Source organism: Urtica dioica, chromosome 8, assembly GCF_054948205.1.
Source record: "Urtica dioica subsp. dioica isolate 48M chromosome 8, U.dioica_male_clone48M_v1_H2, whole genome shotgun sequence".
Taxonomy (NCBI): Eukaryota; Viridiplantae; Streptophyta; class Magnoliopsida; order Rosales; family Urticaceae; genus Urtica; species Urtica dioica.
The window spans coordinates 47,289,980-47,315,971 of NC_142763.1; the positions used below are offsets into that span (position 1 = coordinate 47,289,980).

General features: G+C 43.2%; 2 long non-coding RNA genes across 2 annotated transcripts; both read right to left on the minus strand.

The window, feature by feature from the left end:
* Nucleotides 1–2,284: 2,284 nt before the first annotated feature.
* Nucleotides 2,285–3,654, minus strand: LOC149389963 (uncharacterized). Its single transcript, XR_016300884.1, has 3 exons — nt 3,400–3,654; nt 2,766–2,865; nt 2,285–2,384 (listed from the first exon to the last, which is right to left on the minus strand). It is a non-coding gene; the product is annotated as an uncharacterized LOC149389963 (long non-coding RNA).
* A 5,935-nt stretch (nt 3,655–9,589) lies between these two features.
* Nucleotides 9,590–11,362, minus strand: LOC149389964 (uncharacterized). The gene is made up of 3 exons (XR_016300796.1): nt 11,327–11,362; nt 10,850–10,945; nt 9,590–9,770 (listed from the first exon to the last, which is right to left on the minus strand). It is a non-coding gene; the product is annotated as an uncharacterized LOC149389964 (long non-coding RNA).
* Between the last annotated feature and the right edge of the window lie 14,630 nt (nt 11,363–25,992).

Consider the following 25,992-nt stretch of genomic DNA (forward strand, 5'->3'; position numbering starts at 1 on the left):
AATCAGGGATCGCTTTGATCAGAGATACGAGTTCGGAATCTTCTACGTCCCCGACGGAGGGAAAGTCGACCGCGGGCCCAAACGCTAAGGGCGCGGACTCAAAGGCCGACTCGTAAACCCATACCCAATGGTATCGGTGCTTCGAGGTAACCTTGGTAACGATGTAGATGCGCTTCCGAGGGCACGCGCAGTAGAAGCCCGGTTTCCCCGGGACCCCGCGAACAACCACGCGATCCTGGATATCGTCGGCGGTGACTGCCCGCTTCTTCGCTCGGTAGAGCATCATGTGGCACGCGGCGACCGCCCGGTAGAAGGACGGGGACATCTGCGACGCGTGCAATCCCAACCGAATCAATAGCTCTTGAATCACCCGCTGGAAGGGTAACCGTAGCCCCCCGCGAAGACTCGCCTCGTGGATGGCCGCGTGTCCATTCGGAGGACGGGTCGGGCGATCGTCGGGCAACGGCCTCAGGATCGACACCGAGTCTGGGATGCCATAACGCTTCCTCAAACTCGCGAAGCTAACGACCGAGAGCAAGCTCGGGACATCGACGCCCGAGCAGTCCAGGTCGCTGCAGATTGCAGACCCCTCACGGTGGCCGCCCGAGCCAGGCGGCCCTGTCTCCTCCTTGTCCGGCCCGGCAACGGGCCCACCGCCGGCGCCCGACCTGTCCAGAGAATTCCCTCGCGTGCCCAGGCCACCCGTGTCACGACCCGCAGGACACCCGTCGCCCTCGGATCGCGACCTTTCTCGTAACATTTTCATAACCATTTATATTTTCAAACGAAATGAATATAAAACATTTTCAAACGTCATTTACAAATCGTTTATTGAACAACAGCGGAAATAAATTTAATTTACATATAAGGAATAACAAAGGTTTCTAGAGCTAGTCCGCTAAAAACTGGTAAAATTTTTCGCTTTTAAAAGGGTTACAAAAATGCGGACTACCCTAGCTTGCTATCCATAAGCACAAGCCCATAATCGTGCTAACCGAGTTTCAAAACGTAAAAAGAGGTTCGGGCCGATTATCTAAACGTTATGATATAATAAAAGTTCTTTCAAAGCTATATAAAACTTTCACGAGCATATAAGCTCGGTTTTCAAAAACCTGATACCCATTTCCCAAAAAGACATTTCCTATGCCACAGGTCGTCATGAGATCTACCTTGACTAGCACTACTGCTTCGCCTGAGCTTTTCCTTTATCTACAAGGAGAGGGATTTAAGGGGTGAGTCACACCGACTCAGTAAGCAGGATATCTAACCTAGCACTACATGAGATGCATGGTTGCAGATGATAAAATGCAGATAACAGCAGGTAATAGATTCAGAAGAATAAAGAAGTTCCATCATACAATCAGGATAACAAAAATATCATTCAAACAACATAGACATATTCAGTTTTAGAACCCCGTTCTAAAACAATCAAACACATAATCATATAGGAAACCGGCTAACAACCGTCTTCCTAGAAACTCATCCATCTCGCTCATACCGGCGCCTTACATCAGTGGACTGGCCAATCAACACCTCAGTCCGCAGCCGTTCATGAGAGATGAGTAAACCATTCTGAGAACTTGAGCCTAGCCCTCAGAAGGCCAAAGTTTTAACGTCTGGGATCCACTAGCACATGTAGGAGGGCCTTGACGCGCGTATGGTAGAGGGGAGCAAACCCTCACCAATCCCTGGTTAGTCCAGGGTTCATATTTCCCTCCGGACAGGTAAGCCACCCATCGACTTACCTGAAGCCACCCATCGACTTCCCATTAAAGGGCCTTCGGGAATGCCACTCGCTACATTGCCGACAAGAGTTCGTTATGTTTCACATAAGCTGTCTACAGCCTACCTGTCTATCTTATTACAGGAGGAGATCTTATCGGGATAAAGCCCGACATTAACATTATTAATTTCACTGTATGGCTCTTTAAGTATTTTAGAAGGAGTTGTCGACAGCTGTGAGGCTGGACCTTCTCCTAGAACAGTTCCTCTCGGGATTGAATCCGAAGGACACCGTCTTTCCTCCTCCTGTTGTCCTCTCATCAGGACGAAGGGGTAAAACCTATAACAGAAGCTTAACATAGCTTAAAAGGCTTCAAGGTTCTTAACCCGCTAACCGTTTAACCCTATCATTTTATTATCTTATTAGTTAGTGGCCGAAGCCTTATTCGGTCATCTTGTCTAACTGAGGGTTTCTCTTTGTTTTAGGATTAAACGAAGAAACATAAACAATTATTCTACTAGGCACCATTCCCCTTTTTGGCGCCTCAAACTTAAATCCCACTTACCCGGAATAGTTTGTCGGAGAACTCGATGAATTCCGGAGGACACTTTGCTTTACACGCTTCCTGAGACCTTTAGCACGTCCTGGAGCGTCGAGAGAACTAGAATCCGAAGTTGGAACTTCGTTAGTTACTGGATATGAAACTACTTGAAAAGATAAGGTTCGTTGTCGGGATTAGATTCGAGTCGGTTCGGAATTCGAGAATTTAATTCATTATTCTCCGGTTTTTCGGAAGTCAAACTTATTCAAGACTCGCGTATTTTCGTATCGAGAACAATAAGAAATAAAATCCAATAACATGCTTATGAGTCTCAAATAAATTGATCCGAATAAAAAGTAACCGAGAATTCCAAAGCGAATCAAATCAAACTCTTAAACGTTATTAAATAAATAAACATAAATTATTTATTTAAATACGCGAAATACATCACATAATCAAATCCAAGAGTATTTAAACGCGAGACGCGATTAAAAGACTCACGAGTTAATCGAGCTTTAACTACGATAACTCTTTTCTTGAAAATTCCAAATTCCGGCTTCGTTGCCTTCGACTCTGCCGGTTCCCGCTCGTCCTTCTGAATCTGCGAGCAAGTCATCGAATCCGATAACGAGTAACTAAACCCAAATCTCAAACCCGAACCAAATCAAGTAAACGTAACCCGAATCCGAGTAACTAAACGCTAACACACAAAAACGTTCACACACAAATACCAATCCGAGACTCAGATTCAACCTCACGAAGCATAACGGCCAAGACACATCACACGGCCAAAACAACCATTTAATCCAAATTATCCAGAATCTTATACCATCATCACCGTCTCATAACAATACTCAAAAATTTGTTCACAAGCGACTCAAGCTCATCAATCAAAACGCAGAATCAAAAGAAACCCCAAAAATCAAAAACCTAGTTCATGAAATTCGGCAAAACATACCAAAACCAACAAAATACGAGATCAATCCTCCAATACAAGTCATAAACACCATCAATTGAGCTCAATGAATACTTAAAACCGATCAATTCCTCAAAAATCCATCACGAGAACCAAAACCCCAATTATTGAGCATGAACCCTAATTTGAAAATCAATTCGAGGAAAGAAGATTTCTCACCTTGATTCGTGGAAATCAACGTCCTTTATGGGTTCTCACTCATTCCTCAACGTCTTTCCCGGTCCGGCGTCACCGTGGCTCGCGGCGGCGCCTTGTTCTCCTCAGCCTGAAGCGCGCGGTGGAGAGAGCTCGGTTGGTGGCGCGCGAAGAGAAGAGAGGAAGAAAAAGGGAGCGAGGTCGGGTGGCGATGGTGAGGCTCGGCGATGATGATGATTGAGCTAACAAATTTTTTTTTTCCTTTGTTGCAGGTGTGGCTGTGCGCGCGGGACCAGAAGAACGAGAAGAGAGAAAGAAGAAGAAGAAAGAAAAGAAAGAGAGTGAGAGGGTGAGGTGGCCGAAAATGAGAGGAGAAGAAGAAAGAAATGCCACACGGCAGCTCCTCCTCACGCCACGCGTGTACAAGTGGCCCAACAAAAACTTGACACGTCTCTCTTAAAACAACCCATCTTTACTCTTTTCTTTCAATCTCGTCCTTCATTTTGTTGCACATAAGTCCCTCCAGAAAAAAACTCACAACTTCGTCCTTGATTAATCGGAAATATTCTTGAGAAATGACCGAGAAAATTCTCATTAATTTCCGTCTTCTTGAATATATTTAAGGGATTTCATAATTTATTTTCACTCTTGAGATTTTTAATCTCCGAGTACATTCCGAGTAATTTTATTCAGAAAATAATATCCGGTTTACTCGAATATCCTTATTCCGAAATTTCGTCACCCTCAAATATTATTTCCTTCGTTTTCAAGCACTTAACTTTATTCCAACATTCAAGTGCTTTCAAAAATCCTTTTCCTTATATTCGGATTATCGAAACTCATCATTTCCTTATGGTGAATTCTTATAATTCATTCACATAAAGAGAGAAGAAAATTTCCTTTATTTATTAATGAGAGGAAATTTTTACAGATGCTGACGTGTACAAAAGTCGGGTCTCACAACCCCTAACCCCTTAAAGAAGTTTCGTCCTCGAAACTTAGAAAAGCGATGGGTACTTTTTCTTCATTTCTTCTTCGAGTTCCCATGTCGCTTCTTCGACATTGTGCCTTTTCCATTGCACTTTCACCAAGGGGATTACTTTGTTCCTCAAAATCTTCTCTTTCCTGTCGAGAATTGCAACTGCTGGCTCTTCATATTGTACATTTTCTGAAACCTCGACTTCATGGACCGGAAGAACGTGAAAAGAGTCCTCCACATATTTCCTTAACATTGAAACATGGAAGACATCGTGCAGATGAGACATTGATGGTGGCAGAGCTAAACGATAAGCTACCACTCCAACGCGCTCCAGGATCTCAAAAGGTCCTGTATACCTGGGGCTCAGCTTACCCTTCTTGCCGAATCTCATTACCCCGCGCATTGGTGAAACTTTCAGAAACACTTTGTCTCCGACCTGAAACTCAAGAGGTCGTCTCCGTTTATCTGCATAGCTCTTCTGACGATTCTGAGAAGCCTTCATCCTCGCTCGGATCTTCTTGATTGCTTCTGTGGTTTGTTCTAGCATCTCTGGCCCTACGAGCTTGTTCTCTCCGACTTCGTCCCAGTGGACAGGGGATCGACATTTCCTTCCATAGAGTGCTTCATACGGCGCCATTCCAATAGTCGCTTGATAACTATTGTTATATGCAAATTCTATCAAAGGAAGGTAACGGCTCCACGAGCCCTGAAAATCTAACACGCTGGCTTGGAGCATATCTTCCAGAATCTGAATGGTGCGCTCACTCTGCCCATCAGTCTGAGGGTGGAAGGCTGTACTGAACTTCAATCTTGATCCCATGCCATCGTGGAGACGTTGCCAAAACCTCGAAGTGAATCGAGCATCTCGATCTGAAACGATCGATAAAGGAACTCCATGCAGGCGCACTATCTCTTTGATAAATAGCTCAGCTAGTTTATCAATTGAATAAGTGGTCCTTATGGGAAGAAAGTGGGCCGACTTCGTCAACCTGTCTACAATCACCCAGACTGCGTCATATCCAACCGTAGTCCTGGGTAAACCCGACACGAAATCCATCGTGATTTGATCCCACTTCCACTGTGGAACTTCCAAGGGTTGCAACATCCCTCCGGGTTTCTGATGCTCAGCCTTAACCTGCTGACATGTAAGACACTTTTGGACGAACGTCACCACATCTCTCTTCATACCCGGCCACCAATAGATCTTCTTAAGATCTTGATACATTTTCGTCGCACCTGGATGGATCGAATATGGAGTCCCATGAGCTTCTTGCAGCAATTGGCGTCGGAGATCATCATCGGCAGGCACGCAGACCTTACCGTTACATCTCAACATTTCCCGATCGTCGAGCTTGAATTCACCTTCTTGATTCCCTTGGGCGTCAAACATCTTCCCAAGCAAGAAATCATCCGCGTATTGTCCCTCCTTTATCTGCTCAAGAAGGGTTGGTCGCACGTTAAGAGCTGCTAATCTTCCAGTGATCAGCTGCATCTCCAACCTTTCTATCTCTGACTTGAGCTGAGGAGACTGTCCAACTAGATTCGCAGCTACTGCGGCGGTCTTTCGACTAAGGGCATCAGCCACCTTATTCGCCTTTCCAGGGTGATAATGAAGCTCAAAGTCGTAATCATTCAACAATTCCATCCAACGTCCCTGCCTCATATTCAACTCTTTCTGAGTAAAGAGGTATTTGAGGGTCTTATGGTCCGTGTAAATGTCGCAGTGTACTCCATACAGATAATGCCTCCAAAGTTTGAGTGCAAAAACCACAGCTGCGAGCTCCATATCATGCGTTGGATACCTTGTCTCGTAGTCCTTGAGCTGTCGAGATGCGTAGGCGATCACCTTGCCCCGTTGCATCAACACTGCTCCTAGGCCTTGTTTCGATGCGTCACAATAAATTGCAAAACCTTCAGTTCCTTGTGGAATTGCAAGGATTGGAGCTATCGTTAGGCGCTTCTTTAGCTCTTGAAAACTGCTTTCACACTTGTCTGTCCATTCAAACTTGGTTCCTTTTCGCGTTAGTTGCGTCAGAGGCATGGCTAACTTAGAAAATCCTTCCACGAATTTCCTATAGTAGCCAGCTAAACCTAGGAAACTTCGGATCTCCGTTACTGTTTTCGGCCTATTCCAGTCCTTAACTGCTTGGATCTTCGCTGGGTCGACCATAACTCCTTCCTTCGAAATGACATGACCCAAGAAGATTACTTTGTCAAGCCAAAATTCACACTTCGAGAACTTGGCATAAAGCTGTTTTCCTCGGAGTTTCGCTAGAACCATTCTTAAATGCTGCTCATGATCCTCCTGAGTTTTCGAGTATATGAGGATATCGTCTATGAAAACGATCACGAACTTATCCAAGAACGCCTCAAACACTCGGTTCATTAAATCCATAAATGCTGCAGGAGCATTCGTCAATCCAAAGGACATGACTAAGAACTCATAATGCCCATATCGCGTTCGGAACGCTGTCTTCGGAATGTCTTCACCTCGGACCTTAAGCTGATGATAGCCCGAACGTAGATCGATCTTTGAGAAGATTTGCGCTCCTGCTAATTGATCAAACAAATCATCGATACGAGGAAGTGGATATCTATTCTTGATAGTTACCTGGTTCAATCCTCGGTAGTCGATGCATAATCTTAGAGAACCATCTGCTTTCTTCACAAATAACACCGGCGCTCCCCACGGTGAATGACTTGGACGGATGAAACCTTTATCCAACAACTCTTGTAACTGTGTCTTAAGCTCTTTCAACTCTGCTGGAGCCATCCGGTATGGGGTCTTCGATATCGGTGCAGTTCCAGGAATCAATTCTATGCAGAATTCGATCTCCCGATCAAGTGGTAACCCTGATAGATCTTCAGGAAATACTTCTAGAAACTCCTTTACGACTGGAATATCCTTCGGCTCTACCTTCTGTTCCTTCGATACATCTCTTACGCTTGCTAGAAATCCAGCACATCCACTCTGTAGCATCCTCAAAGCTCTCATTGCTGATACCATTGGAAGGGCTGGTTTCCGAGATGACCCATGAAAGTAAAACGATTCACTCCCAGGAGCTTGAAACTTAACCTCTTTCTTATTGCAGTTAATCACTGCGTGATGCTTGCTTAACCAATCCATCCCGAGTATAACATCATAGTCAACCATTTCAAGTTCAATCAGATGAGCCATCAGCTCTCTACCTTGAACGTGAATTGGTACGTTTTTGAACCATAACTTAGATTCGAACAGATCTCCTGCCGGACTGACAGTTATGAACGGGTAGGAAAAATTCAACTTTTCACTTCCTAACTTTTCAGCTACTCTAGATGCAATAAATGAATGCGTAGCACCTGAATCCATGAGTACATAAGCTGAAAGATTTCCCACAGAAAGCTGACCTGTAACCGCAGTGGACGTTCCTGCACGCACATCATCTTCACGAATAGTGAACACTCGAGCATTGGCTTTCGGTGGGGCCTTGGCTGGTACATCTCCTTGTCTCGGGTTTGGACAGGTCCTGGAATAATGTCCCACTTGGCCACAATTGTAACAAGTAACATTATTGGCTCGGCACTCGCCTGGATGTCGATTCCCACACTTCGCACATTGAGGGATGTTCTGATTGTCAGGTCTGGCGCGCTTGTTATCGACGTTCTGGTCACCTTTCTGGAAGCGCTTACCTTTTCCATATGAGTTTACGCCTCCCGACTGATTCCTATGTTGAGGCTGATTTCCATAGTTCGTCGGATTACGGCGTCCTGACTGCTGCTGGAAACGATTCCTCTTGAACTAATTCCCTGTATTAGAACCAGCTTGTGGTGGCGGCACTATAGTAAGAGGAGTTGGAGCAGAAACTGCCACGTCTCCATGCTAAGCGTCGATCCTCAACGCCCTTTGAACCGCACTAGCGTAGGTTCTTGGCCCAGTGTCTCCGCTCTCTACCAGCTTCACGATTCCAACGTTCAAACCATGCATAAACTTCGTCTTCCGTGCTTGATCGGTCGGAACCACGGACGGAGAAAACTTTGCCAGCTCGTCGAACTTCGCAAGGTATTCCGCTACTGGCATCTTCCCTTGACGCAGATTCATGAACTCTCGAATCTTGCCGGATGTGCTTGCCTCGCTCAGGTATTTCTCATGAAAGAGGTTGATGAAGTGTACCCATGTCATAGTCGTTACATCCTCTGACATGACAGTTACTTCCCACCAGCTTCGAGCCTCAGAGGTCATCTGGTAGATCGCGCAAGCTACGCGCTCCGCGTCGGACAACTGCATGTAGCTAACGATCTGTTGGATCTTCTTGATCCAATTCTCAGCCGCTACAGGGTCTAGACCTCCTTCGAACACTGGTGGCTTCTGCTTCCGGAATCGTTCGTACACTGGCTCTCCTATAACAGTGGCTACATCAGGAATACGGTAGTTCAGCTCTTCCGCTCTCGCTACCGGTAAGGCTGGAAGAGGTTCTTGAGGTTGGTTCTCGGCAGCTAGAGGAGGATCCGGTTGAACCTGCTGATTCATTCGCTCAAGCAGCAATGCCATCAAACGGTTCTGTCTCTCCGTTTGCTCATTCCTTTGCTGCGCTTCTCTAGCCTGTCGTTCCAACGATTGCTCTATCCTTGCGATACGAGCGTCAAGACTTTCCCCTTCTTCCGCCATTACTTCCAGATTCTAAAGGAATCACATGACAATAGCCAGGTCAGAAACTGAACGACGCCAGAAAGCTCAAGATATCGTACATATTCTTCAACGAATCCAAACAGGAAACACAGCACACCGACACATTGATACCCTCATACTCTTAGTAACCATAAACAAAAAGGTCACACATGTAGACACTCAGACCGTAAACAAGATGCTCAGTCAACTAATAGATCTCACAGTCTACAGAAATGACTAAACCTGTGGCTCTGATACCAAAAACTCTGTCACGACCCGCAGGACACCCGTCGCCCTCGGATCGCGACCTTTCTCGTAACATTTTCATAACCATTTATATTTTCAAACGAAATGAATATAAAACATTTTCAAATGTCATTTACAAAACGTTTATTGAACAACAGCGGAAATAAATTTAATTTACATATAAGGAATAACAAAGGTTTCTAGAGCTAGTCCGCTAAAAACTGGTAAAATTTTTCGCTTTTAAAAGGATTACAAAAATGCGGACTACCCTAGCTTGCTATCCATAAGCACAAGCCCATAATCGTGCTAACCGAGTTTCAAAACGTAAAAAGGGGTTCGGGCCGATTATCTAAACGTTATGATATAATAAAAGTTCTTTCAAAGCTATATAAAACTTTCACGAGCATATAAGCTCGGTTTTCAAAAACCTGATACCCATTTCCCAAAAAGGCATTTCCTATGCCACAGGTCGTCATGAGATCTACCTTGACTAGCACTCCTGCTTCGCCTGAGCTTTTCCTTTATCTACAAGGAGAGGGATTTAAGGGGTGAGTCACACCGACTCAGTAAGCAGGATATCTAACCTAGCACTACATGAGATGCATGGTTGCAGATGATAAAATGCAGATAATAGCAGGTAATAGATTCAGAAGAATAAAGAAGTTCCATCATACAATCAGGATAACAAAAATATCATTCAAACAACATAGACATATTCAGTTTTAGAACCCCGTTCTAAAACAATCAAACACATAATCATATAGGAATCCGGCTAACAACCGTCTTCCTAGAAACTCATCCATCTCGCTCATACCGGCGCCTTACATCAGTGGACTGGCCAATCAACACCTCAGTCCGCAGCCGTTCATGAGAGATGAGTAAACCATTCTGAGAACTTGAGCCTAGCCCTCAGAAGGCCGAAGTTTTAACGTCTGGGATCCACTAGCACATGTAGGAGGGCCTTGACGCGCGTATGGTAGAGGGGAGCAAACCCTCACCAATCCCTGGTTAGTCCAGGGTTCATATTTCCCTCCGGACAGGTAAGCCACCCATCGACTTACCTGAAGCCACCCATCGACTTCCCATTAAAGGGCCTTCGGGAATGCCACTCGCTACATTGCCGACAAGAGTTCGTTATGTTTCACAGGAGCTGTCTACAGCCTACCTGTCTATCTTATTACAGGAGGAGATCTTATCGGGATAAAGCCCGACATTAACATTATTAATTTCACTGTATGGCTCTTTAAGTATTTTAGAAGGAGTTGTCGACAGCTGTGAGGCTGGACCTTCTCCTAGAACAGTTCCTCTCGGGATTGAATCCGAAGGACACCGTCTTTCCTCCTCCTGTTGTCCTCTCATCAGGACGAAGGGGTAAAACCTATAACAGAAGCTTAACATAGCTTAAAAGGCTTCAAGGTTCTTAACCCGCTAACCGTTTAACCCTATCATTTTATTATCTTATTAGTTAGTGGCCGAAGCCTTATTCGGTCATCTTGTCTAACTGAGGGTTTCTCTTTGTTTTAGGATTAAACGAAGAAACATAAACAATTATTCTACTAGGCACCATTCCCCTTTTTGGCGCCTCAAACTTAAATCCCACTTACCCGGAATAGTTCGTCGGAGAACTCGATGAATTCCGGAGGACACTTTGCTTTACACGCTTCCTGAGACCTTTAGCACGTCCTGGAGCGTCGAGAGAACTAGAATCCGAAGTTGGAACTTCGTTAGTTACTGGATTTGAAACTACTTGAAAAGATAAGGTTCGTTGTCGGGATTAGATTCGAGTCGGTTCGGAATTCGAGAATTTAATTCATTATTCTCCGGTTTTTCGGAAGTCAAACTTATTCAAGACTCGCGTATTTTCGTATCGAGAACAATACGAAATAAAATCCAATAACATGCTTATGAGTCTCAAATAAATTGATCCGAATAAAAAGTAACCGAGAATTCCAAAGCGAATCAAATCAAACTCTTAAACGTTATTAAATAAATAAACATAAATTATTTATTTAAATACGCGAAATACATCACATAATCAAATCCAAGAGTATTTAAACGCGAGACGCGATTAAAAGACTCACGAGTTAATCGAGCTTTAACTACGATAACTCTTTTCTTGAAAATTCAAAATTCTGGCTTCGTTGCCTTCGACTCTGCCGGTTCCCGCTCGTCCTTCTGAATCTGCGAGCAAGTCATCGAATCCGATAACGAGTCAATTTCACAATTTCAAACTCGTATCAATTCCAAAATCCAAAACCCGACATCTCAAACCCGAACCAAATCAAGTAAACGTAACCCGAATCCGAGTAACTAAACGCTAACACACAAAAACGTTCACACACAAATACCAATCCGAGACTCAGATTCAACCTCACGAAGCATAACGGCCAAGACACATCACACGGCCAAAACAACCATTTAATCCAAATTATCCAGAATCTTATACTATCATCACCGTCTCATAACAATACTCAAAAATTTGTTCACAAGCGACTCAAGCTCATCAATCAAAACGCAGAATCAAAAGAAACCCCAAAAATCAAAAACCTAGTTCATGAAATTCGGCAAAACATACCAAAACCAACAAAATACGAGATCAATCCTCCAATACAAGTCATAAACACCATCAATTGAGCTCAATGAATACTTAAAACCGATCAATTCCTCAAAAATCCATCACGAGAACCAAAACCCCAATTATTGAGCATGAACCCTAATTTGAAAATCAATTCGAGGAAAGAAGATTTCTCACCTTGATTCGTGGAAATCAACGTCCTTTATGGGTTCTCACTCATTCCTCAACGTCTTTCCCGGTCCGGCGTCACCGTGGCTCGCGGCGGCGCCTTGTTCTCCTCAGCCTGAAGCGCGCGGTGGAGAGAGCTCGGTTGGTGGCGCGCGAAGAGAAGAGAGGAAGAAAAAGGGAGCGAGGTCGGGTGGCGATGGTGAGGCTCGGCGATGATGATGATTGAGCTAACAAATTTTTTTTTCCTTTGTTGCAGGTGTGGCTGTGCGCGCGGGACCAGAAGAACGAGAAGAGAGAAAGAAGAAGAAGAAAGAAAAGAAAGAGAGTGAGAGGGTGAGGTGGCCGAAAATGAGAGGAGAAGAAGAAAGAAATGCCACACGGCAGCTCCTCCTCACGCCACGCGTGTACAAGTGGCCCAACAAAAACTTGACACGTCTCTCTTAAAACAACCCATCTTTACTCTTTTCTTTCAATCTCGTCCTTCATTTTGTTGCACATAAGTCCCTCCAGAAAAAAACTCACAACTTCGTCCTTGATTAATCGGAAATATTCTTGAGAAATGACCGAGAAAATTTTCATTAATTTCCGTCTTCTTGAATATATTTAAGGGATTTCAGAATTTATTTTCACTCTTGAGATTTTTAATCTCCGAGTACATTCCGAGTAATTTTATTCAGAAAATAATATCCGGTTTACTCGAATATCCTTATTCCGAAATTTCGTCACCCTAAAATATTATTTCCTTCGTTTTCAAGCACTTAACTTTATTCCAACATTCAAGTGCTTTCAAAAATCCATTTCCTTATATTCGGATTATCGAAACTCATCATTTCCTTATGGTGAATTCTTATAATTCATTCACATAAAGAGAGAAGAAAATTTCCTTTATTTATTAATGAGAGGAAATTTTTACAGATGCTGACGTGTACAAAAGTCGGGTCTCACAACCCGGGCTCCTTGGGCTCTCGCCCGGCCCATTGGCGCTTGCGCCTGGCCCGGCGGCAAAGCCCGACTTGCAAGATGGGACGCCACCGACCCCTAGGGCGAGGGCAACCAGCGCCTCCGCCGCCGCCCCTTGGCCGGCGCTGTCCGGCCGGCGTTCCTCGTCTCTAGCGCCGGCATTACCGCTAGCAACGCCGCCCGCCTCCGATCGACCCCCACCAATGCATCCCTCCTCGAGGGAGACCGGACCCAGAATACCCGGGCCTCCCTCGCCGCCACTCAACTGCCGGACAGTCCCAGCATTGCCGCCCGAGACCGGCGCGACTCTCCATGCGCCCGACTCGGCCGACGCGACTCCTTCCAGGGCGGGTGCTCCACCAGCGCGGTTTGGGCCTCTCCCGGCAACACCTCCAGCACAGACAAGGTCGACGGGGGTCGACCCGCCTCCGCACGGACTCGCCTCGGCGGGCGCACCTTCCCCCAGGCCACGCGCGTCCCCGACGACCTTGGGGTCCCCTCTGGCGACGACTCGGTGCGCGTACCCTCTTCCGCGTCGGCCGGCCGCGCATCGACCGAACGAGGATCGCCTCCAGCCATCTCGACCGACCCGTTGCCCGAAGGCGTTGATGGGGGCGCTGCGTTTTGGGTATCCACAGGGGGTAAGAATTGCGCCCAAAGATCATCTAGGTTTGCATCTTGATCCACGAGCAGAGGGAAGAGGTCATCTTCAACGGACCCACGCCCCGACAGATGGTTAGTGGGGACCATTGGCACGTGTAGCAAGGCAAAAAAGCGAAAAGAAACCAGAGAAGGGAAATTAAATAGTGAAGGAGGCTCGGGTCGAACCTTTTTTCGCGATGGGTCGCTTTAGTGGGCTGGGGATGACGGGAATCTTGAGTTTACCGCACAAGCTTCACTTGACGTTAAACTCGGGGGGCTAATGTTATCGGCCCGATCCCGATCGAAGCTATTCAAAGGGAAAAAAGCAATCGAACTTGCCCTAGCCATTAATCGGCCCTTGGGCCGGTTAGGCCAAAGGCCGGCCCAATGGCCTCGGCAAAAGACCGAGCTCGACCTCGGCCTCACGAGCTCGACCTCGGCATCAGCTCGACCTCGGCCAGACGAGCTCGACCTCGGCCTCAGCTCGACCTCGGCCTGGCGAGCTCGACCTCGGCCTCAGCTCGGCCTCGGCCTGGCGAGCTCGACCGTTCGACCTCGGCCTCGCGAGCGACTTCGGCCTCACAGGCCTATCCTCGGCCCTATGCCATCCTCGGCCAAGCTTATGTTATCCCGGCCAAGGGGCCCACCAATGACGCTAGCCCATGATGTCCTCAGCCCAGGGGCACGCCAGTGACGCCAGCCTATGTTATCTTAGGCCAGGGGGGCACGTCAATAGCGCCAGTCTATATTATCCCATGCCGAGCCCATGTTGTCCCCAGCCGAGGGGCCCACCAGTGACGCCACCCTATGCTATCCTCGGCCATGGGCTATCCTCGGCCATGGGCTGTCCTCGGCCAATGGCTATCCTCGGCCATTTGCTTCACTCGGCCAAGGAGCCCACCGATGACCCCTTTGGTCGCCTATAAATACAAGAGGCCCTCCCTCTTCAAAAGGTAATCCAAGTTTGAGGAAGGAAACGCTGCCGAACTCACCTTTCGCTCGTTTCTCTCAAGTCTCGGCCCCTAAACACTTAAACCCTCTATTATCCACCTCAATCCCACTAATGTTGAGCGTCGGAGAGGTAAACAGAGGCACCCCCTCTGTTTCCCCTTTTTAGCTCACGGTTCTCTCATTCTTTCTAGGTACCCCGGCCAGCTCAGACACCACCGACAGCCAAGGGAAGACTCGGGACACCGAGTCCGACACGCTCAAGCCCAGGCGAGGCCACTTAGTCCGGCCTTGGGTCTGACCGCCTGTGGCTTCTAAATCGTTGTCCGAAAAACGGCGACAACAATAACCACGTGCATAGCTCGTGTTACTATCTAGTATAACTATATATGAGTATTTGGAGACTACTGTTACCATGTAATATTTTTTATGATTAATTTTTCTTTTTCTTTTAGACAACACATGACACTATCTTCTTCACACGGTGATAACTCAACAGCGTAGTTCGTCTTCGCAAAGTATTTGTGGAGATTAGAAGATGCTCACAAGAATTTGTGGGTTTGAAGAGAATAAAGTGGCACACAAATTAAAAGAAGCTCGCAAGGAAAAATATAAGGTCGTGAGATTTAATTAATCCAACACTTTGTGTTATTGAAAGTTCTTTCATGCAAAGTCGAAAAATGAAAATCCGCCACTTTTTTGCTCGCTCTTGGAATTTCACTTCCCCTCTTCATTTTCATTTCAGCACTGACCTTGCGTGACAAAACATGCTGTCACGTAATTGCCTGACAGATTCATTTATGTCACGCAAAGTCAAAGTTCTTATAGTTTTTAAACCTCACTTTTGAGGGGCTAGGAATCAAAATTCATGAAATAATATGTTTCCCTGTGACATCATCAACAACGAAATAAGGATTGCATACTTAAATTTGTGCCACTATCGAATCGTCATCATCGGCACTATCAGTGGTTCACTTCGTGCCTAAATATTTAAAACAAAAATAATACGGTATAAGATATGTAATCGGCAAGTAGGATTATAATAATGATAATGTGTTGGTAGTCTTACAAAATATAAACATGATTCAAAGTCTTAGGACTAAAAATTTCCTTAATATATTTTAAATCGTATGATATATATATATATATATATATATATATATATATATATATATATATATATATATATATATTCACGAGCTAAGAACGTCTTAAATGGTCATTTGATTAACAATTGGAGAGACTTGCTACTAAATAGAAAAAGTTCTAAGCTACTTGCTTAACCATTGTTTTGCATATTAGCTATTCATTTAGCTTAGCAAAGTAGCTCTATAGAGCAAATTGCTTAACCATTAGCTTAGCAAAACTAATGGGCCCCATTTTTTTCAACCAATGAGAACTAAATAAAAATTAGAAAAATGATTATTTACATGTAAAATATATTCAAGCAATAAGAGATATATTAGCTTATCATTGGAGATGGTTATAGCTTAAGTGGTTTGCAGTTTGAGTTGCTTATGTGACATTTAGTTTACCATTAACGATACTCTAATAAGTTTACAAATCAGTAAATTTGAACTTAGGTCGAAAGTTTATTACTATTATTATTATTATTATTATTACTATTATTATTATTATTATTATTATTATTATTATTATTTATGCTAGCTCCTACGGGAAAACAAGGAACGCTTATTAAAAAAAATAATTAAAACAAATAGACAAGTGGTATGAAAAGTACTATAACTATACACTACTACAAATATGGGCATCAGGTGCGACAAAAGTCGCACCTGATGCCCACAAAGTCGCACCCGATAGTACTATCGGGTGCGACTTTAGGTGCGACTAATAGTCCGCAGCTAATACTATGAGTATGTATCCGACAATAAAACATTCAGTCTATAGGATATATTAAGGTTCGAAATGTTGTTTTCGATACTGTTTCGAGCCCTTGATATACGAAAAAAATGTGGAAAAAGACAACTGATATGTTGTTTGAAAATACCGTTTTCGATGGAAAATCGATATACCGATAAAAAGCCGAACATAAATAATGTTGCAAAATATGTTATGTATATATATACACACACGTATCTTTCAATTATTTAAATTGTAATATATACAACACTTAAGTTATAGTAATAATACATTCAGTAAATATTATTTAATATATGTTTATCCTAATTTTATTTTATTTAATACATATTCCATATATCCAACTATATAATTTAAAAATATTCGTGTTTATATATGTACTAAAAAAGGATACTAAATATTCAATGATAACATATCTAATTTTTTATAATATTATTTTCTTTTATAAACATCCATTTTCATCATTTTATTTTGTTTTTAAAACATCTATTTTTTATACGTAGTAATATAATTAAATCCATTATTTTAATGCAGCATTAATGGAAAATATATCATTTTTGTTAGTAAATTTTTATGTATTACAATTATATATGAATTTTTATCTTATATATAGTATTTTTCTAAAATCATATAACAAATATAATATATAACTATAAGTAAGGAATATCATTACAAAATTGGTCCTTGGTTTAACTAGTAAAGGCTTTGGTGGCCCGGTTGGGTGACTTGTGATCCATTCCTAGCTAGTTCTTCTGCATTTCCTTTAATTTTTGTATATAAAAAAAAAAGACAAACCACCAACGAAAATCGGTGAAAAACAACAAAAAATGAAAACGACAGGTATCGAAGAAAAACGACGACAAAAGGGAAAATATGATTTTTGCCGGCCGTTTTTACTCCGGACCGTAAATTTTGGTGAATTTCGCCGGAATTTTAAACAAGGATATATACTCCCAAACACAGATATATATATATATATATATACATATTATCCTAATAATCTTTTATGTGCTATATCTTCTTTATTGCGCTTTCTACACAAAAATATTTAAAATTTAGAGAAAATTAGTTTAGTAGCCTAATAGTTCACTCTTTTTTTAAAAATAGTCAAAATTATATTTTATTAAACTAATAGTCTAGTAGCCCAATAGTTCACTATGTCTAAATAAATTTAATTTAACTATAAACGGTAGATTAAATTTACTTTAGATTGGTTGACTATTTGTATAATAAAATATAATTTTGACTAAAATTTTAAAAGAAATCAAAAAATTGACTAATTGCGAAAAATTCTTCTAAAATTTATTATTTGATTGTTATATAATTCCACGCGCAAAAACACACGCGCATGCAGACGCATTAGGATTGGGAGGCGAATTATAAACTTACGAAAAGAAAAATATAATAAAATTCGGCTTTATTTCCAATCATTATTACCCATAAGCTAATATATAAGACATCTGAAAACTGTTGATATGTCGTCTTTGTTAGACTTTACGAACGAGCTCATAAAATATCTAGCACTATGTGTCTCTTTGCTTATTACTAAATCAGAGATATATAGTATATAAGAGTAGATAATACCAATGTGTCATTTTCATATACAAGATCCAAATTGCAAACAAAGTGGTAATAACTCTAACGCGCTCATAAAGTTGCTACACTAAATAATTGAAGATGTGATAAGTGCATCAGAAATTATCATACTTCATTACGAGTTGATTTCAATTTTCAACTATGTTATTATATCTAAAAAATGTACAATTATCCTTTTCATACCATGAAAACCTATGGAGAAATCTTTTTATTTGGTTGCTTTCCTAAAGGACGCGCAAACAGACATCGCCGATCACAAGAGGCCACGTCACTACTACAAATATCGCACTTGAAGTCGGACCTATTTTTTCGTGGAAACTCAAGAATAAGGCGGGAATTTGACTTTTGGGTGCGACATGTCCCACCCAATGCTCTTCCCGCCAACTTATTGGGTGCGATTAGCCGCACCCAATACTCTTCCCGCCATAGTATTGGGTGCGGCTAGTCGCACTCAATACCCTTCCCGTCTTACTATCAGGTGCGACTAGTCGCACCTGATGCCCAATTTATTTTGAAAAAAATAAAATTTACAAATCAATAGAATTAGAAATTAATATTTCATATTAAAATATTATTAATGTACAAACAACTAATACGAGTTTGTTCGCTAATATAAAAATATACAAGTCCAATTATTTTCGTTGTTGCCTATAAAACTTATCGATAGAGGAATTTCCTCTTCCAAATAAGTTGCCTCCGCGGCCACTGCTGCGTCCTCCTCGGCCACTAGCGCTACCGCTAGGACGATCTCGATGAAACTCCGCATAACCTGGCGTCACATTATCAGCCATTGCCGCTGATGTCGGCGTAGGCCGAGGATGTGGGCTTGTGGGGGAAGCCTGAGTATGCATCTGTGTAAACGAGCGCATCTGTCGTTGCATCTCTTCCATCCGGATTTGTTGTGCCGCCATTTGAGCTTGTTGTGCTGCCAACTGAGCTTGCAACTCGGTATACAGTACTGGATCGGCACGTGACTGAGATGACGAACCAGACGAGCTTCCGTCTTGAGCTCGAGCCACACTCAAAGCCCCAACTGGGGTCGTGGGTCCTATCCCGATATCTCAATATGGGCACGGCCCGAGAACGTCATGCATCGCATACTCCTCTGCGTCTTCGAGGGTCACCTCTTCGCCTTGCTCCTCCGCTTGTCGCAAAATATCTGCCACTTGGGCGTTGATTCGCACCTTTACAAAAAAAACCAAATAAAATTATTATATAATTATTATTAAGTAATTAAATAAAGTAACTTACAAATTGTGATTCGCGAAGGGCGTTGTCCAGTTGCCGTTAATATCTTGATGGTTTTTCTCCCACGTCGCTAATGCGAAGGGCAATGTCCCATCCTTCTTCCTCAGCAAGTTTTAATCATCAAAATAAGACTAATGTGTCTAATGCTAATAAAAATTAAGCGACTTACGCCCTTCTGTCGATGAGCGAAAAAAGGTATCGACCCTTATCTGGCCTTTGTCTGCTTCTTCTTCGCATTTTGTCTGTTCCGGTCAGCCTTTGCCTGCGAGACATAAATTCATTTAATTCGATTCGATGAGAAAAACTACAAATTAATTAGTTCACTAAACTAACAAATTATTAACCAATTTTATTTCCATTACAATTTCAATTTCAAAACAATATTTAATCTGAACTTTTACAATTACAATTAATTTTAACTAAACATTAACCTAAGCATATTACTAAACTAATTATAAACACTATATATATTAACAATTATAATTACATTAATTAATACATGTTACTAAACTAATTATAAATACTATATATATTAACAACTATAATTACATTAATTAATACATGTTAACAATCAAAATCAAACTAAACATACTAACAATTTATTTAATTTAAAACGTAAATACTAAACTACTAAACATACTAAACACATATAGAATTTGAAACTAAACATACTAAATTACTAATTAAAACTAATTAATAATTATTAATACTAATTATATATGCTAATTAAAACGTACTAAATTACTAATTAAAACATACTAAACCATTTAATGTTTTTTTTTTCTTCATATATATATAATACTAATTATTAATATATATATACACAAAAAATAACCTTAGGCGGAGGAGAGGACCGGCGCGGAGGAGCGAAGGCGGAGGAGAGGACCGGCGCGGAGGAGCGGCTGCGGAGGAAAGGACCGACGGAGGAGGAGAAGACCGGTCTGAGAAGGAGCGGCGTGCGGACTTTGACGTCGGAGAAGGCTCGAAAAACTCCCGGTGGTGGCTTGGAGAAGAGAGAGGGAGGAGATGGTGGTGGCTCGGAGAAGAGAGAGGGAGGGAGATGGTGGTGGCTCGGAAAAGAGAGAGGGAGTGAGATATATGGTGGTGGCTCGCAGAGGGAGCGAGAGAGGGAGGGAGAGTCGGAGTTTGAGAGAGAGAGGCTGTGAAGAAGTGAAGAAGATGAGGTCCGACAAGTCGCACCTGATACTCAAATAGGTGCGACTAGAAATTAATAGATGCGACTAGTCGCACATGAAAGTAAAAAAAAATCTAAAAATTATTTCCACGTCAGACAAATGAAAAAAAATGAGGTGGAGAAGTTGAGGGCCTAATTTTTTTTTAGACTTTCAGGTGCGACTAGTCGCACCTGAAAGTTTTCAAAACTATCAGGTGCGACTAGTCGCACCTGATGCCCAATTAGGTGCGACAAATCGCACCTAATACCCTTCCACACAAAAAAGGCTTATTTGTAGTAGTGCGTTGAACAGTTAATTATAGTTTACTTCATTTTTTGTGTGCAGCACTTGAGAAAATAACACAAATTTACCAATACCATATCTTCTGAGTAACAGGGGGAGTTCTTCTTCTCATGATAACGTTAGTTTTGATCGATATATAATCCAAACAGCAAATTAACCGTAATATGATAACACCAATTTAATATAGTTGAATTAAGAGTCTTATAACTAAATAATACAACAAGCATTTGTATGGTATCAGTGACACTCAGCCAAGAATTTCAATCAGTCGAGGGCATCATTTAAAATATTAGAGGATGTGCGCAAGAAATATATTGTTGAGAGGTGCAAATATGAGAAAAAAAATCATAAACGTATAGGATAAAAATTTAAAATAATAAATATTAGGTGTGCAACACTAAAGTTTTAAAAGTTCGTCCATGTATTGTTATACTGTCATTTTTCTTATGGTAAAAACGACATCTCAATTGCTAAAACGACATTATAATATAAAAGGACAATTTAGTCAAACGGGCTAAAAATATGCTTGACTAAAACCAAACATCAATCGCCAGGCGACAAGCGACAAGCGTCATACGCCAAGGTCAAGCGTAAGCGCCAAGACCAAGCGACAAACGACAAGCGACAAGCGCCAAGCACCAATATCCTATAAATAGCTCACTCACACAAACAAGAAGGTAGTTCATTCTCTCCACTCAAAATCCACTCAAGATAGAATTCTCTCAACTCATAAACAAAGACCGATGAACCGACTCGACGAAAAAGAAAAAGGGAAGGATTGAAGATCTGATTACCTAATAAAGATAGGGAATAGAAGACGAAGAATACAACAAGAACAACGAAGAAGCCAATGAGAAGATATTCCTTAATCCGAACGACTCTCAAGAGGACTGCAAGTCATCACGATCCTTTTTGAGAAACGAGAAAACTTGACTCCGACAACACAAGATCGAGACACGTCGCAAGCTCGAACCCCGACACGTTTCCCGCAAATGTTATCCGAGAAATTGCGTTAACATTTTGGCGCTAGAAGGAGGGTATCTCGAGAACAACCACGACCTTCCTGCCGAAAATTCCCTTCTCATCCGAAGGAAAGCTCACATCTACCTGAGAATCCTAACTCAAGAGGTGACGTAAGGAATATACGCAAGATGACCAACTGCGCCGCCGCTTTTGGAAGCAACGCCCCTCAACGGGCGGAAAGCGTAGCGCTTCATACGCGAGCCCAGACTCAAGCTAGACATAGCCAAGTCTAAGAAACATCGCCACCAAGCGTCGTCCTAGCAGCAAGCGCCGTGCCATCGTTGCACCTGAATCCCACCGGCCTGGCGAATCCTGCCGCACCTAACTGCGTCTTTATTGAAGGAGACGATCACATGGAGCGCCTCGAGAACAATGTTTTCATGCTGGCAAGCGAGTTCGCGAAGGAGCGAGAAGAGAGAGACATGTCATTACACTCCCAAGGAATAGAGAGATGCCCGCAAAATTCCCACTTGGGGGGTCAAAGGCATGAGACAGAACATATACTTAACAAGGAACCCGCAAACGAAAGTGTACGGGACGAAGCTCCCGACCCAAGCATCCGAGAGATCGATCATCACCACTAAGGCGCCAAGCTGCCGCAAGAAGCCACCCTTCCACCAACCACAACACTACTTGTGCCACCTGTCACTCTAATTGACCAAGCGTCAAACAAAAGAGAACGCATTATCCGATTTGCACCTGTCGTTGCTCAAGGGAGAAACGACGAAGTAACCAACATGTTCAATGTGTTTAGGGAGGAAATCCGAGAAATACTAGTAGCAGAAAGTAGGAGCCCAATCGTGAGAAGCATGATCGAAGGAGTAGCCTCGCCGTTCGCTGCAAACGTCCTCGCTGAAGATGTCGTAGGAAATTTCCCCCCACAAATCATGGCACTCTACGATGGGAGCACCGACCCTCTCTATCATATCTACCAATACCGAATAAACATGAAGATGGTAGGGTAAACACCCTCGACATTCTGCCTCTCACACCGGAACCGGATTCGAATGGTTCAAAAGGCTAAAACGGGGATCAATCCAATCTTATGAGGACCTTCAAGAAAAATTTCTCACGTGTTTCGCCGCGTCACGCGTCCGAAGGAAAGAAAAGTCGTATCTCCTAACAATCAAGCAAGGACACCACGAGCCCATTCCGCATTACCTGAACGTATTCATTGAATAGTCAACCAAGGTGGACGATTACAATGATAGCGACGCCACTTTTGCCTTCATCGATGGGCTCAAAACTAGCAACATCCTGATATCGTTGGTGAGACAAGGACCAACAACCACGTTAGAACTCATTACTCGCGCCACCCAGGATATCGTCGTCGAAGAATACCTCGACAGTTGAAAAGCCAGCGATAGGGGAAGCGGTCGGAGAGAAGATGAACAATTCAACAACGACTTAGAAAGAAAGAAGAATCGGGCCACGATGGTCACGGTCTTGGACGTCCGTCCCCTGCCAAATCCACGACCCTTGCTTGCTGAGACGTTCCAAAGATACACAGACTATACTCCGATCAAAACCATGCCAGACATGAACCTTTCATTCCACATGCGCATGTTCACCAACCCGCAGCCCATGTATATAGATAGGTCCATGCGAGATAAAAGGAGAATTCCACAAAGATCATGGCCATCTCACTGCCGACTGCATTCAACTCAGGAAACAGATTGACGACTTCGTCAAATATAGAGAGCTCGCGGAGTCGAGACCTCTCACAAAAAATAGAGAGCTCACGACGTCGAGACCTCTCATATTAAAACATAGACAGCTCACACAGTCGAGATCTCTCACAAAAAAATAGAGAACTCGCGGAGTCGAGACCTCTAAAAAAAGAGAGCTCACGGCATCGATACCTCTCACAACAAAGAATGAGAGAGCTCGCGGAGTCAAGACCTCTCACAACAACGAATAAGAGAGCTCGCAGAGTCGAGACCTCTCACAAAAAATATAGAGAGCTCGCGGCGTCGAGACCTCTCACAAAAAATAGAGAGCTCGCGGCGTTGAGACCTCTAATAAAAAAACATAGAGAGCCGACGGAGTCGAGATCTCTCACAAAAAAATAGAGAACTCGCGGCGTCGAGACCTCTCACAAAAAAAGAGAGCTCACGGCGTCGAGACCTCTCACAACAAAGAATAAGAGAGCTCGAGGAGTCAAGACCTCTCACAAAAAGTTATAGAGAGCTCGCGGCGTCGAGACCTCTCACAACAAAGAATAAGAAAGCTCGCAGAGTCGAGACCTCTCACAAAAATAGAGAGCTCGCGGCGTCGGGACCTCTCATCAAAATAATAGAGAGCTTACGGAGTCGAGACCCCTCACAGAAAAAGTAGAGAGCTCGCGGTGTCGAGACCTCTCACAAAAAAAATAGAGAGCTCACGGCGTCCAGACCTCTCACAACAAAGAATAAGAGAGCTCGCGGAGTCGAGACCTCTCACAAAAAAATAAAGAGAGCTCGCGGTGTCAATAACTCTCACAACAAATGATAAGAGAGCTCGCGGAGTTGAAACCTCCCACAAAAAAAATAGAGAGCTCGCGGCGTCGATATCTGTCCCAACAGAGAATAAGAGGGCTCGCGGAGTTGAGACCTCTCACAAAAAATATAGAGAGTCGTGGTGTCGAGACCTCTCACAACAAAGAACAAGAGAGCTCGCGGCGTTGAGACCTCTCACAAAAAAATATAGAGAGCTCGCGGCGTCGAGACCTCTCACAACAAAAAATAAGAGAGCTCGCTGAGCCGAGACCTCTCACAAAAACAGAGAGATTGCGGTGTCGAGACCTGTAACAAAAAAAAGAGACCTCGTGGAGTCGAGACCTTTCACAAAAAAAATAGATAACTCGCTGCGTCGAGACCTCTCACCAAAAAATAGATATCTCGCGGTATCGAGACCCCTCACCAAAAAATAAAGAGCTTACGGCGTCGAGACCTCTCATAAGAAAATAGAGAGCTCGCGGCGTCAAGACCTCTAAAAAAAACAAAAAGAAAGAGCGTCGACAAGACTACATAGTTTCTCGCCTGACAAATCGCACGTGAAACTGGGGGTTAATGTTATACTGTCATTTTTCTTATTGTAAAAACAACATCTCAATTGCTAAAACAACGTTACAATATAAAAAGACAATTTAGTCAAACGGGCTAAAAATATGCTTGACTAAAACCAAGCATTAAGCGGCAAGTGACAAGCGACAAGCGCCATGCGCCAAGCGAAAAGGCCATGGGATAAGCGACTAGCACCTAATCTCCAAAACCAAAAGACAAACGACAACTGACAATAGCCAAGCACCAATTTCCTAAAAATAGTTCACTCATACAAACTAGAAGGTAGGTCATTCTGTCGACTCAAAATACTCTCACAACTTAGAATTCTCTCAACCTAGAATTCTCTCAACTCATAAACAAAGACCGGTGATCCGACTCGACGAAAAACAAAAAGAGAAGGATTGAAGACTTGATTACCCAACAAAGACAGCGAATAGAAGACGATCAGTTGTTCTACAAGTTGCTTAACCTAAAAGTTGAACATCCATGCTAACTGCGTTAGTTAATTTCAATTGGTATCAGAGCATGTCACTCTATCATATCGACTGATATTCCTGGAATTTGACTAACGTGTATTGCTTGATAAGATGAATACTGTTACCGGTCCGTCCCGGCCCGGTACGGCAACGACATCATATGGCGGTTTCCCCGAGCCTTTCCCGGCGCACGACCACCTCAAGGCCGGCCATGGCCGAGTCAGAGCCGGCCATGGCCGGGTCAGAGCCAGCCATGGCCTCCACGACCGAGTCAGAGCCGGCCATGGCCAGGTCAGAGCCGGCCATGGCCTCCACGGCCGAGTCAGAGCCGGCCATGTTGGAATCGATCTAGGGTTTAAGAAAAAGTTTAACGCTTCGTTAAGCGGCGGAATTTTAAAAATTTTCTTTTTAAGTAAAACTAGTTTTTACTAACCTAGACAAGAGCATATGCATGTAAATAAAAACTAATATGAGCTATAAAAGTTACTAACCTTTTTGATGCTTGAACGTTGATGAGCGTTTGGAAGGTTGGCAACGTTCGTCTCCCCTCGCAGCACGTCTCTCTTTTCTTTCCTCGGGAACTCGAGCAACCACGATAGTTTCTATCACTAAATCACTCGAAAAGAAGGAATCAGTGAGTGGGCACTTTTAAACACTACGACTTGAGAACGAGTCTCGAAGTCGCAGAGCTAAAGACTAGGTCGAGTGAGG